We start from the raw sequence: 13,058 nt of genomic DNA, 5'->3' as shown, positions 1-13,058 counted from the left end.
GGAAGTGGGGTAGAACATCCGGATTTCTCAGCCAGTGTGTTGTGCGGCCTCCGGTTCCCATTTGTTTGTATTGGCCGGATGGTGCAGTCCGGCTCCGCCCCGGATACGGCTGCCGGAGGGGCCGGATGAAAAAATAGCGCATGTTGGAACGGAGGCCGGAGTCCGGATCCGGCCCGGATCCGGTCCGGCTCCGGTTCTGCAGAACGGACCCATGTGAACGGACGCATAGGCTTTAATTGCTATGCCGTGCGTCCGTTCCGTCCGTTCTGCAGGCGGTGCGGCTCCGGCACGGCGATTCCGGAGGGCCACCGCTAATGTGAACCGGGCCTTAGGGTTAGGCACCAACAGGGGGTCTTAGAGTTAGGCACCTCCAGGGGGAGGGGGGGGGGGTCTTAGGGTTAGGCATCACCAGGGGAGGGTTCGGTGTGAGAGTAGGGAGAGGTTAGGTTATAGAGAAATGTATTCATTATATGAATTAGGTTGTAGAATATCGGTAAATCTACTGATATTCTACTACTGCAATTCAATTATTTATCGCTTTCGCCTAAATTAGCGCACAACTTTTTTAAATGTATGTGGTGACCACATTTAATATGAAGGCAATGCTGTAGTCCATTCTTTTGTAATATGGTGCAGGTCTATGTGTCATCACGGACCTGGAAATAGAAGAAACAATACAAAAAAACTGCAAGGATGTATGCTGCCCTTAGCTTAAAGAGAACCTGTACTGAGTAAAAATATTTTAAATAAACACATGAGGTAACTTGAAATGTACATTACATAGTTACCTTGCCATCAGTTCCTCTCAGAAGCTCACCATTTTCTTCTGACATTAATCCCTTCCTGTTCTGACAATATTTTGTCAGATCTGAAATATATCAGTTGCTGTCAGTAAAATATCAGTTGCTGTCAGTTATAGCTGAGAGGAAAACTGATGTATTAGGTAATGTTCATGTTTCCCTATGGCTCAAGTGGGCGATGTTACAGTTTAATTGTGTGCTGACCAGAAAGCTGTTATGGGTAATGGCCATTTTCAAAATGGAGGACGGAAAATTCCCTTGATCACAGTGAACAAACAGGACGCGGGAGAGGAGAAAGACACTGAGGAGTAGACTGCATGGAAGGTAAGTATGACTTGTGTATGCTTATTTTGACTTTTAATTTTCAGTTCAGGTTTTCTGTAAACAGTCTGGCCACCACTATTATTATTTAGAATTAATATAGTACTGACATCTTCCTCAGAGATTTACACAGTATATAATCTTGTCACCAACTGTTTTTAGAGGGGCTCACAATCTAATGCCTACCATAGTCATATGCCCATCATTGTCTAGGGCCAATTTAAAGAAAAACCAATTGATTTATCAAAACCAGAGTGCTTGGAGAAAACCCCCGCAGACATGAGGAAAGCATATAAACTCTGTGCAGATAGTACCCTGGTTTGGATTTGAACCTATAACCCAGCGTTGCAAAGGCGAGGGAAATCACTGTGCTAAATAAGGTCTGATTATATAAGTGATTTCTGCATCCTGTACAGAGTTCCCTTCACTCCTTACACAGCAGGGACTAGACAACTCTGGAGGTAAACCTTCTGTTGAAAAGAGAACCTGTTTCAGGGCTCCTAAAACATTGAAACCGTCTGTTACGTTATTTCCTTCTTTGCAGGATGCTGCCAATCTCACTGGACCCTGAAGGCAGCAAATACTGACACCAGGATTTCAGGGGGGAAAAACAGCTGCTATTAAATTCTGTTTCTCATTTTCTGCTGATAAGAGATGAGGAAAATTCAAATTTCTACAAATTTCCATCTTTCATGCCTGGCAAATCAGTTTGTGAAGGTGGCAGTGAAATAAAAATATTGCAGTTCAGGATTTTATGTTGTTCAGGGTGATGTTTTAAATCATTGTGCTTTCTGCATTTCTAGGCTTTTCTTTACATACAACTCACATCTTCTGTGCAGTATGATGCATGTATATAACAGTTGTTATGATATAGAGCCAAGTAACAGGAGCATCCTGATTCTGGTAGTCTCATATTAGAATATTTTTCTACATTTTAGGGTGAAAGCATTCTCACAATCACCCTTTATGTTTGTATGCTTCCAGAATGCTTCCATCATACCCCATTGTGGTACACATAAACAGGGCTGTATTTAGGGTTAGGAATGCCCTAGGCACCTCAGACCTATGACGCCCCCTCCCCCCCCCACGAAAGGGCAAATGGGCTTGGCCAAAATGCAGTGGGGTGTCCATAACATACAGTGGGCGTGACCATTGACAATTTCCTAGTAAGAGTGCAACCCAAAGTCCGTGGGCCTTTGTTTCCTCCCCGCATATGAGTAAAGTAAACAAGCAAGTAGGAAATGTTCCCACCATAAAAACACATTACCCAGTGTTCTCTCCCATAAAATAGTGGCAGGTATTAGATTTTGAGCTCCTATGAGAAAAATCAGAAACATGACTATGTTCTCTGCAAAGTGCTGCAAAAGATACCAGTGCTATATAAATACATAATAATAATAATATGGTAGGACATTAGAAGATGTCACTGCTATATAAATTAATAATATGGTAGGACATTAGACTATGACTATGGCAGGAGTAGATTGTGAGCTCCTCAGAGGACAGAAGTGATATGACTATGTACTCTGTAAAGTGCTGCAGAAGATGGCAGTGCTATATAAATTCATAATAATAATAAGGTAAGAGATTAGATTATGACTTTGGTGTGGTTAGATTGTGAACTCCTCTGAGGGCAGTATGTAACATGACTATGTACTCTTAAAGTGCTGCAGAAAATGTCAGACAAAAATTAAATTACCTGGTGGGCGGGCTAAATTGAATTACCTGAGAGGTGGGCTAAATTCAATTACTGGGTGGGTGGGCTGGCTAAATGTAATTACCTGAGGGGTGGGCTAAATCCAATTACCTGGTGGGTGGGCTAAATCCAATTACCTGGTGGGTTAAATTTAATTACCTGGTAGGTGGGGGCAGTGGGCTATATTAAATTACCTGGTGGGTGGGGGAGTACCGATTCCTTTTCCTCTCTCCCTCAACTCAGGGGCCCCCCTCCTGTCAAGCACGGCAGCGGAAGATTCAGCTACTGTCTCCAGGCTCCAGCAGATGATAGAGCTCCAGCTGTCTCCTCCTCTGCCGCTCGCATTGAATAAGGAAGTAGTGCGAGCAGCATTGCAGACTGTGCAGAGGAGGAGACAGCGTGGACCAGGCAGCTGGAGCTTTATCATCTGCTGGAGCCCTGAGACAGTAGCTGAATCTTCCGCCACCACGCTTGACAGGAGGGGGGCCCCCGAGGTGAGGGAGGGATCAGAGTTGGGCCCCCGGAGGGGAAAAAGTTAGTTTTTAAAAAAAAAAAATCACTAGCAGAACTTAATGGGCCCCTCAAGAAACAGAACTGGAGGGGCCCCCATTAGTGTTGGGCGAACAGTGTTCGCCACTGTTCGGGTTCTGCAGAACATCACCCTGTTCGGGTGATGTTCGAGTTCGGCCGAACACCTGACGGTGCTCGGCCAAACCGTTCGGCCATATGGCCGAACTAAGAGCGCATGGCCGAACGTTCCCCGAACGTTCGGCTAGCGCTGTGATTGGCCGAACGGGTCACGTGGTTCGGACCCGAACGCGCTCTGATTGGCCGAACGGTCACGTGGTTCGGGTAAATAAATACCCGAACCACGTCATATCTCCGCCATTTGTCTGTGGGTTTAGCTTTGGGTAGGCAGGCAGGGTAGTTCGCGCTCCAGCCACGCTAGCCAGGGTCCCCCCTGTCATTGTGTCACTGCTGGGAACAGTAGTACACCGCTTGCTCAGCCACACTATATAGCATTCTGTTTACTGCCACTCTGTGTACCTCGCTCAGCCACACTATATAGCATTCTGTTTACTGCCACTCTGTGTCTGCTGGGAATAGTAGTACACCGCTTGCTCAGCCACACTATATAGCATTCTGTTTACTGCCACTCTGTGTACCTCGCTCAGCCACACTATATAGCATTCTGTTTACTGCCACTCTGTGTCTGCTGGGAATAGTGGTACACCGCTCGCTCAGCCACACTATATAGCATTCTGTTCACTGTTCTGTGTCTGCTTGGAATAGTGGTACACCGCTCGCTCAGCCACACTATATAGCATTCTGTTTACTGTTCTGTGTCTGCTGGGAATAGTGGTACACCGCTCGCTCATCCACACTATATAGCATTCTGTTCACTGTTCTGTGTCTGCTGGGAATAGTGGTACACCGCCCGCTCAGCCACACTATATAGCATTCTGTTCACTGTTCTGTGTCTGCTGGGAATAGTGGTACACCGCTCGCTCAGCCACACTATATAGCATTCTGTTTACTGTTCTGTGTCTGCTGGGAATAGTGGTACACCGCTCGCTCATCCACACTATATAGCATTCTGTTCACTGTTCTGTGTCTGCTGGGAATAGTGGTACACCGCCCGCTCAGCCACACTATATAGCATTCTGTTCACTGTTCTGTGTCTGCTGGGAATAGTGGTACACCGCTCGCTCAGCCACACTATATAGCATTCTGTTCACTGTTCTGTGTCTGCTGGGAACAGTAGTACACCGCTCGCTCAGCCAGAGTATATAGCATTGTGTTTACTGCCACTCTGTGTACACCGCTCAGCCAGACTATATACCATTGTTTACTGACACTCTGTGTACACCGCTCAGCCAGACTATATACCATTGTTTACTGACACTCTGTGTACACCGCTCAGCCAGACTATATACCATTGTTTACTGCCACTCTGATTCTGCTGGGAACAGTAGTACACCGCTCGCTCAGCCAGACTATATAGCATTGTGTTTACTGCCACTCTGTGTACACCGCTCAGCCAGACTATATACCATTGTTTACTGACACTCTGTGTACACCGCTCAGCCAGACTATATACCATTGTTTACTGAAACTCTGTGTACACCGCTCAGCCAGACTATATACCATTGTTTACTGCCACTCTGATTCTGCTGGGAACAGTAGTACACCGCTCGCTCAGCCAGACTATATACCATTGTTTACTGACACTATATAGCAGACTATATAGCATTGTGTGTACACCGCTCAGCCAGACTATATACCATTGTTTACTGACACTCTGTGTACACCGCTCAGCCAGACTATATACCATTGTTTACTGCCACTCTGATTCTGCTGGGAACAGTAGTACACCGCTCGCTCAGCCAGACTATATACCATTGTTTACTGACACTCTGTGTACACCGCTCAGCCAGACTATATACCATTGTTTACTGCCACTCTGATTCTGCTGGGAACAGTAGTACACCGCTCGCTCAGCCAGACTATATAGCATTGTGTTTACTGCCACTCTGTGTACACCGCTCAGCCACACTATATAGCATTGCGTACTCTGCCAGTCAGTGTGTATATTGCTGGGATCAGTAATACTCCACTCACCGTCAACCACTATATGAGCTCAACATGAGTTCCCCAGAGACCTCCGCTGTGAGCAGCACTCCCAACAACAGCAACAGCCAACGCCCCACGCAAGCTATAACATCCACCCCAGCAGCCAGTGGTCAGCAGCAGCCCTTCCCGGAGGAGAACGTTGTGTCCATCAGTCCGTCGCCAGAGCGATTAATGAGGGCTGCCATTGAGGAGATGATGGGGCCTGATGTGGAGGAGGAGGTCTGGCTCAGGCCAGCATCCCAAGTTAATGTTGAGGACGATGAGGGGTCTGTGTCTGGGGATGTTGGGGTGGCAGAGGTGGTGGGTGGGTCAGACTCAGGAGAAGAGTTGTATGATGAGGATGATGATCGGGACCATCTGTATGTGCCTCAGAGTCCGACCCCGGAAAACATGTTGTATCGTGTGTTTAGGTACTAAAATCTGCGTTCCCTCCCAGTAGTGTTGGGCGAACAGTGTTTGCCACTGTTCGGGTTCTGCAGAACATCACCCTGTTCGGGGTGACTATATAGCAGACTATATAGCATTGTGTTTAATGCCACTCTGTGTACACGGCTCAGCCACACTATATAGCATTGTGTTTACTTCCACTCTGTGTCTGCTGGGAACAGTAGTACACCGCTCACCCGCCACTGTATAGCATTGTGCTCTGTGTCACTGCTGACAATAGTGGTACACCGCTCACCCACCACTGTATAGCATTTCTGTACTGCCACTGTACTGCTGCCAGTCAGCGTGTACTTTAAGGATAAGTGAAATGAGGAAGAAATCCGGTGAAAGAGGGAGGGGCAAGGGAAGAGGTGTTTCCCCTGACGGTTCACGTACAGGCCACAGGGGAGCACCCAAGAAAACCCACTCAATACTGCCCATGTTGTCCAGGACAACAACCCTCACAGATCCAAAAGAACAGGACCAGATAATTACTTGGATGACCTCTCAAGCGTCCAGCAGTGGGTTAAGCAGCACCAGCACATCACGCACGAGGTCCGAGTCCTCAGCCAGTTAAAGTCTGGGCTTTCTTTGAAGACTGCACTGAGGATGTTACCATGGCGATTTGCAAGGTGTGCAAGACCCGCCTGAGCAGGGGGAAAAGTATTAACAACCTCTCCACCACCAGCATGAGCCGCCACATTCTATCCAAACATCCCACTCTGTGGGCAAACGCGGCAGGACAGGGTACCACCAGCAACACTGCCTCCCTTGGGTTCACCAGACTCACCACCAGACCCGCCTCAGCAGCAGCAGTAGCCCAGCCATTGCGTGGTTCACAACATTCACAAACATCAGACGATGCTGACACTGTCACTTTCCGGACTAGTGCTCTTGAGGTCTCCCAGTGTTCATCAAACACAACAACCAACAGCCCTTCGGTGTGCAGCGCTACGGTTGAGTTGTCTGTCTCTGAGATGTTTGAGCACAAGAGGAAATTGCCAGCAAATGACCCCCGGGCCGTGGCAGTAACAGCCAGCCAGCATAGCCAAGCTTCTGGCCTGCGAAATGCTGCCATATCGAGTGGTGGAGACAAACAGCTTCAAGGGCATGATGTCAGTGGCCATCCCACGTTACGTTGTTCCCAGCCGCTACCACTTTGCGCGCTCTGCAGTGCCTGAGTTGCATGAGCACGTGGTCAGCTAAATAACCCGAAGCTTGAAGAATGCCGTTGCCTGCAAGGTTCACCTCACCACTGACACCTGGACGAGTGCGTTCGGCCAGGGTCGATACATCTCCCTTACCGCGCACTGGGTGAACCTTGTGGAGCCTGGCAGCGATTCCTCACCTGCTACGGCGCGGGTGTTGCCCACGCCGCAAACAGCTGGATAACAACAGCAGCACCTACCTCTCTGACTCCTTCTCCTCCAACGCATCTCAAAGCTGTACCTCATCCGGAAATGCTAACCCAGCACCAGCAGCAGTAGGATCGTGGAAGCAGTGCAGCACAGCTGTTGGCATGCGTCAGCAAGCGTTGCTGAAGCTGATCTGCCTTGGGGATAAGCAGCACACAGGGGAGGAAATTTGGAGGGGAATAAAGGAACAGACGGATTTGTGGCTGGCACCGCTGGACCTGAAACCGGGCATGAAGCTAGACACCTGGCACGAACTGGCAATGTACGCAATAGAGGTGCTGGCTTGCCCGGCAGCCAGCGTTATGTCGGAACGCTGTTTCAGTGCTGCCGGAGGCATCATCACAGATCGGCGTATCCGCCTCTCCACAGAAAATGCAGACCGTCTGACTCAAATTAAAATGAATCAATCCTGGATTGGAAACGACTACGCAACACTCCTGGACCCCAACCAAGTAACATGACCGATGAACATCTGGGATGGTTTAGCGTTTCCGGTCCCTTTTATTGAACCTCTCATCTGTATTACATTTATGACTGCATGGCGGCAAAAAGCATTGCTGCTATATCCGCACGCTTTTTGTCCTCATGCAAGGCCTGGGTTGTTGTGTCTCACAAAGCGTGGCCTTCTCCTCCTGCGCCTCCTCCTGTTCCATCACGTGTGCTGCTGCTGCTGCTGCTGCTGCTGGGTTACCGTTGCCGCGTGGTCCCTGTTTATGGAACCTCTTATCTTTATTACATTTATGACTACATGGCGGTACAAAGCATGCTATCCGCACGCTTTTTGTCCTCATGCAAGGCCTGGTTGTTGTGTCTCACAAAGCGTGGCCTTCTCCTCCTGCGCCTCCTCCTGTTCCATCACGTGTGCTGCTGCTGCTGCTGCTGCTGGGTTAGCGTTGCCGCGTGGGTCCCTGTTTATTGAACCTCTTATCTTTATTACATTTATGACTACATGGCGGTACAAAGCATGCTATCCGCACGCTTTTTGTCCTCATGCAAGGCCTGGGTTGTTGTGTCTCACAAAGCGTGGCCTTCTCCTCCTGCGCCTCCTCCTGTTCCATCACGTGTGCTGCTGCTGCTGCTGCTGCTGCTGGGTTTACCGTTGCCGGTCCCTGTTTATGGAACCTCTTATCTTTATTACATTTATGACTACATGGCGGTACAAAGCATGCTATCCGCACGCTTTTTGTCCTCATGCAAGGCCTGGGTTGTTGTGTCTCACAAAGCGTGGCCTTCTCCTCCTGCGCCTCCTCCTGTTCCATCACGTGTGCTGCTGCTGCTGCTGCTGCTGGGTTAGCGTTGCCGCGTGGTCCCTGTTTATTGAACCTCTTATCTTTATTACATTTATGACTACATGGCGGTACAAAGCATGCTCTCCGCACGCTTTTTGTCCTCATGCAAGGCCTGGGTTGTTGTGTCTCACAAAGCGTGGCCTTCTCCTCCTGCGCCTCCTCCTGTTCCATCACGTGTGCTGCTGCTGGGTTAGCGTTGCCGCGTGGTCCCTGTTTATTGAACCACTTATCTTTATTACATTTATGACTGCATGGTGGTACAAAGCATGCTATCCGCACGCTTCTTGTCCTCATGCAAGGCCTGGGTTGTTGTGTCTCAAAGCGTGGCCTTCTCCTCCTGCGCCACCCTCCTCCTGTTCCATCACGTGTGCTGCTGCTGGGTTAGCATTACCGGTCCCTTTTCCTGGAACCTCTTATATGTATTACATTTATGACTGCATGCCGACAAAAAGCATGTTACCTGTGCAAAGAAAACAGACATTTCCCGCATTTAAAAGACAGTTTTCCCTTTGAAACTTTAAAATCGATTTTCTCAAAAACTATAAGCTCTTTTTGCTAAATTTTTTTTTCCTCTTGTACCCACTCCCAAGGTGCACATACCCTGTAAATTTGGGGTATGTAGCATGTAAGGAGGCTTTACAAAGCACAAAAGTTCGGGTCCCCATTGACTTCCATTATGTTCGGAGTTCGGGTCGAACACCCGAACATCGCGGACATGTTCGGCCTGTTCGGCCCGAACCCGAACATCTAGATGTTCGCCCAACACTAGCCCCCATGCGGCTGCACGGCCATATGTCTGCCACTGACTTGCACCATGCTCTCTTTTCTCCTCAATTGACTTGTGCCTGCACTTCTCTGAGGCAGGGAACACACTTGTCTTTCAGTTTTCCGCGCGCGTTTTCCTGCATACTTTTTCTGCACACCAAGTGTGTCTCTATGCAAGAAAACGCGCGCGTTTTTTCATAGCAGCTGATGTAATCGATACAAAAAGCTGACAAAATGTGCAGAGTCAGGATGCAGAATGTCATTTTTTTTTCTGCGCGCGAACAAAATATTAAGTGTGTACTAGCCCATTGATTAACATGAGTTCTCATTTTTTCTGTGCAGAAAACGCGTACGAAAACAGTCAAGTGTGTTCCCTGCCTCAAGCCCTTCCTCATAACCAGGAATCTAAGGGGAGGAGAGGCGCTCTATGTAGTGCATGGATAGACTTCCCCACTGCAGCCTAGCAACAGAATGCTACAGTTCAGGAGCACAGAGCGCTACCCTCTCACAAGGGCTGAACCATTTACTGAAGGGGGGGGTTTAAAACTTTTGAATTGAGCAAAGTAAAAGCCTCTGTTCTTTTTTCTGACACCCTCCCCCCCCCCCCCCCCCCCCTGGTGCAGATGGCAGCTCCCCCATGCCATGTGCAGCCATGGAGGCTAATTAAATAAAACAAAAAACTTCAAATGCTAACAGGCAAGCTGGCTGCCCCCCTCTGAAGAGCTGCTAGGGGCCTGTGCCCACGGGTGCCTCTTAATAGATAAGGGCCTGCACATAAATTGAAACCTGGAAATTAAACTCTACTACACCTGCCTATTGTGTGCTTTTTATGGGGCACAGTGACCACCCAGGGTGCAGTACACAAGGTTGGAGCAGCGGCTGAGCTTTGAGAGGAGTGGGGCCCAACTCCTCCCTCTCCTTGGGTCCCTCTTCTGTGCAATATGCAGGGCTTAAAGAAAACCTGTACTGAAAATAAAATTCAAAATAGGCATACACAAGTCATACTTACCTTCCATGTAGTCTACTCCTCAGTGTCTTTCTCCTGTCCTGCGTCCTATTTGTTCACTATGATCAAGGGAATTTTCCGTCCTCCATTTTGAAAATAGCCATTACCCATAACAGCTTTCTGGTCAGCACACAGTTAAACTGTAACATCGCCCACTTGAGCCATAGGGAAACATGGACATTGCCTGGTACATCCGTTTTCCTCTCAGCTATAACTGACAGCAACTGATATTTTACTTACAGCAACTGATATATTTCAGATCTGACAAAATATTGTCAGAACTGGAAGGGATTATTGTCAGAAGAAAATGGTGAGCTTCTGAGAGGAACTGATGGCAAGGTAACTCTGTAATTTTCATTTGAAGTTACCTCATGTGTTTATTTTAAATATTTTTACTCAGTACAGGTTCTCTTTAAAGAGGAACTCCAGTGAACATTTTACTGCTGGCAGGTGATGTATGTGCTGCATGGTTTTTGGCAGTTGGAAACAGCTTTAAACAGCTATTTCCCACAATACAACAAGGTTCACAGACAGGAAACTGCCAAAAGTTCGATTTTTTCTTGTGGGAGGGGTTTCACCACAATATCAGTCATACAGCTCCCCCTGATGGTCTGTTTATGAAAATGAATAGATTTATCATGTAAAAGGGGGTATCAACTACTGATTGGGATAAAGTTCAATTTTTGGTCGGAGTTTCTCTTTAAGCTCAGTGGCTATTACAGTGTAAACTCACCACCCCCGGGAGTCATGCGGTAGAACTCCACATCCCGCAAGTCTTCTCTTTCTCCAGTGTTGCTCATACTCTACTTCCTGATTCTAGAGCATGAGCGGCGCTGGAGACAGAGAAAACAGGTAGGATGTGAGGCTCTACTGCATGACGCCCAGAGAAGGTGAGTTTTCACTATAATAGCTGCTGCACTGAAGCTTTGCATATTGCACAGATGGGGTGCCCAAGGAGAGGAAGAGAGGAGTCAGGATCCCCTCCCAGTGCCACAAGACAACTGGCTATCTATACTTGGAGCACATCTGGAGGGGGCTACAGGTGGCTACCTATAAGGTGACACCTGGCTACCTATTATGGGGGCAGATATGGGGGGGGGGGGCAACTGTGACATGACCCTCCAATTCCTGTTCCTTTTGCCACAGCTTACCGTTCAGCCCTCAGACACTGAGGGAAGTTGGATGGTTTTCAGCACTGCAGGCAAAGTAACCTTTTGGTTGATACAATCTGAGATCTCATTTTGAGATCATGTAAGCTGCCACCACTTTGCATTTTAGCATGCGAAGACACAATTCTAACTAGCTGGTCCTGCAGGAAAAAAGGGTTATTTCAATAACCTCACTAAATATATATATCATACACAACAAAAATCCAGTGTATACTAGATATTTTCAGTCAAAACTGTGTGGTGATCATCAAAGTACAACCTGTTTGAATCTTTTTAGGATTCTTGTAAAACTGCCTTCAGTCTATAGGACTTGGACCCACTAGAGAGCTTTCGGCAGCGATTTATGATTCCTAGAAATCCATGGTGTCATGAACACAGAGCCGGGACAAGGTCCTCCAGCACCCAAGGCTGAGACACCAAAGTGCGCCCCCCCATCCCTGCCAGCCCAGGCATTACACACTGATTGATTTTCGACTAAGAGGCGCCACAGGGTCCACAACCTCCCCAACACCTTAATATGTAGTTATCTGGCTTGAAGTCACTGCCATGTATCCCCTTTTCTTATTTCTTTCTGCTTCAAACACAATTAGGAATGACAGCTGAATGAATTCTGCGCCCCCTCTTACACTGCGCCCTGAGGCTGGAGCCTCTTCAGCCTATGCCTCGGCCCGGCCCTGCATGAACAAACTGTGAAACATGAACTCAGAGTCGGTTTTCTGATCACTGATTGTGATTCACATTACAATTCAGATTGTATGTGTAGGGCTGAGCTCCTGGGGTTAGTTAAAGAAAAACACACTTGTCAACTGAGAAAAGAGCATTTCTTGATTACGTGGAGCAAAAGGGGCATTCATGCATCAGGCACCTCACACATAGGTGTGAACACCAACTTGAAAAGAACCATTTGGTAGCACACTGCAGAAAGCAAGCTTTCAGCACGGCAGGACACAGACAAAGCTGACAGCCCTAGCTGTATAAAATAGCTGTATTGTATGATTTTTGCCTTTTTAAGAGATACTGTACTTATGAAAAGTATATTGTTTGATCTCTAGTAACCGGATGCACATTTCCATATAATTTTTAAGGGCCTGATGTAAGCCGCAGCCCCGCTATTAAACTTCTCAGGAAAGGGATGGCACACACTATTCATGTCTGGTATTAAACTTTTGCCGACCGCGTCACGCCGATGGGCGTGGCCATGGCGGCAGCCCCAAGACCGCCTAACGCCAATTGGCGTAAAGTCCTGGGGCTCTGTTTTGAATGAGATCGCGTGCACGCTGCACGCGCATCTCATTCTCGGAGGGCGGAGCTCCGCCCCCTCTTCAGTCTCCCGCTCGGGAGACTGTTAGACGGCGTAAACGCCGTCTAATTACCCGTACAGCGCTGCGATCAGCAGCCGCGCTGTACTGGGTACAGCCGTGTGACACGGCTGTCCCCTCCTGACCCACGGAGGTGATCGGCTGTCATAGGCTGAAGCCTATGACAGCTGATCACAGGGATTGGCCGGCGGAGGGAGGGAGGGGGGTATACAATAGGG

The 13,058-nt window shown here is 48.2% G+C and overlaps 1 protein-coding gene and 1 long non-coding RNA gene across 2 annotated transcripts in view; one reads left to right on the top strand and one right to left on the bottom strand.

Moving 5' to 3' along the window:
• The window catches only part of LMO3 (LIM domain only 3), a 157,038-nt gene extending 156,229 nt beyond the window's left edge, over window positions 1–809 (bottom strand). Inside the window, exon 1 of the mRNA XM_068277377.1 lies at window positions 789–809. The gene's annotated coding sequence lies outside the window, so the exon portion shown is untranslated. The remainder of the gene's footprint in view (window positions 1–788) is intronic.
• LOC137564058 (uncharacterized) overlaps window positions 1–13,058 on the top strand; it is a 265,554-nt gene that overhangs the window by 145,926 nt on the left and 106,570 nt on the right. The gene's annotated exons all lie outside the window — the stretch shown is intronic.

The sequence above is a fragment of the Hyperolius riggenbachi genome, chromosome 3 (assembly GCF_040937935.1).
Source record: "Hyperolius riggenbachi isolate aHypRig1 chromosome 3, aHypRig1.pri, whole genome shotgun sequence".
Lineage (NCBI taxonomy): Eukaryota > Metazoa > Chordata > Amphibia > Anura > Hyperoliidae > Hyperolius > Hyperolius riggenbachi.
This window is presented reverse-complemented; position numbering and strand designations above follow the sequence as displayed.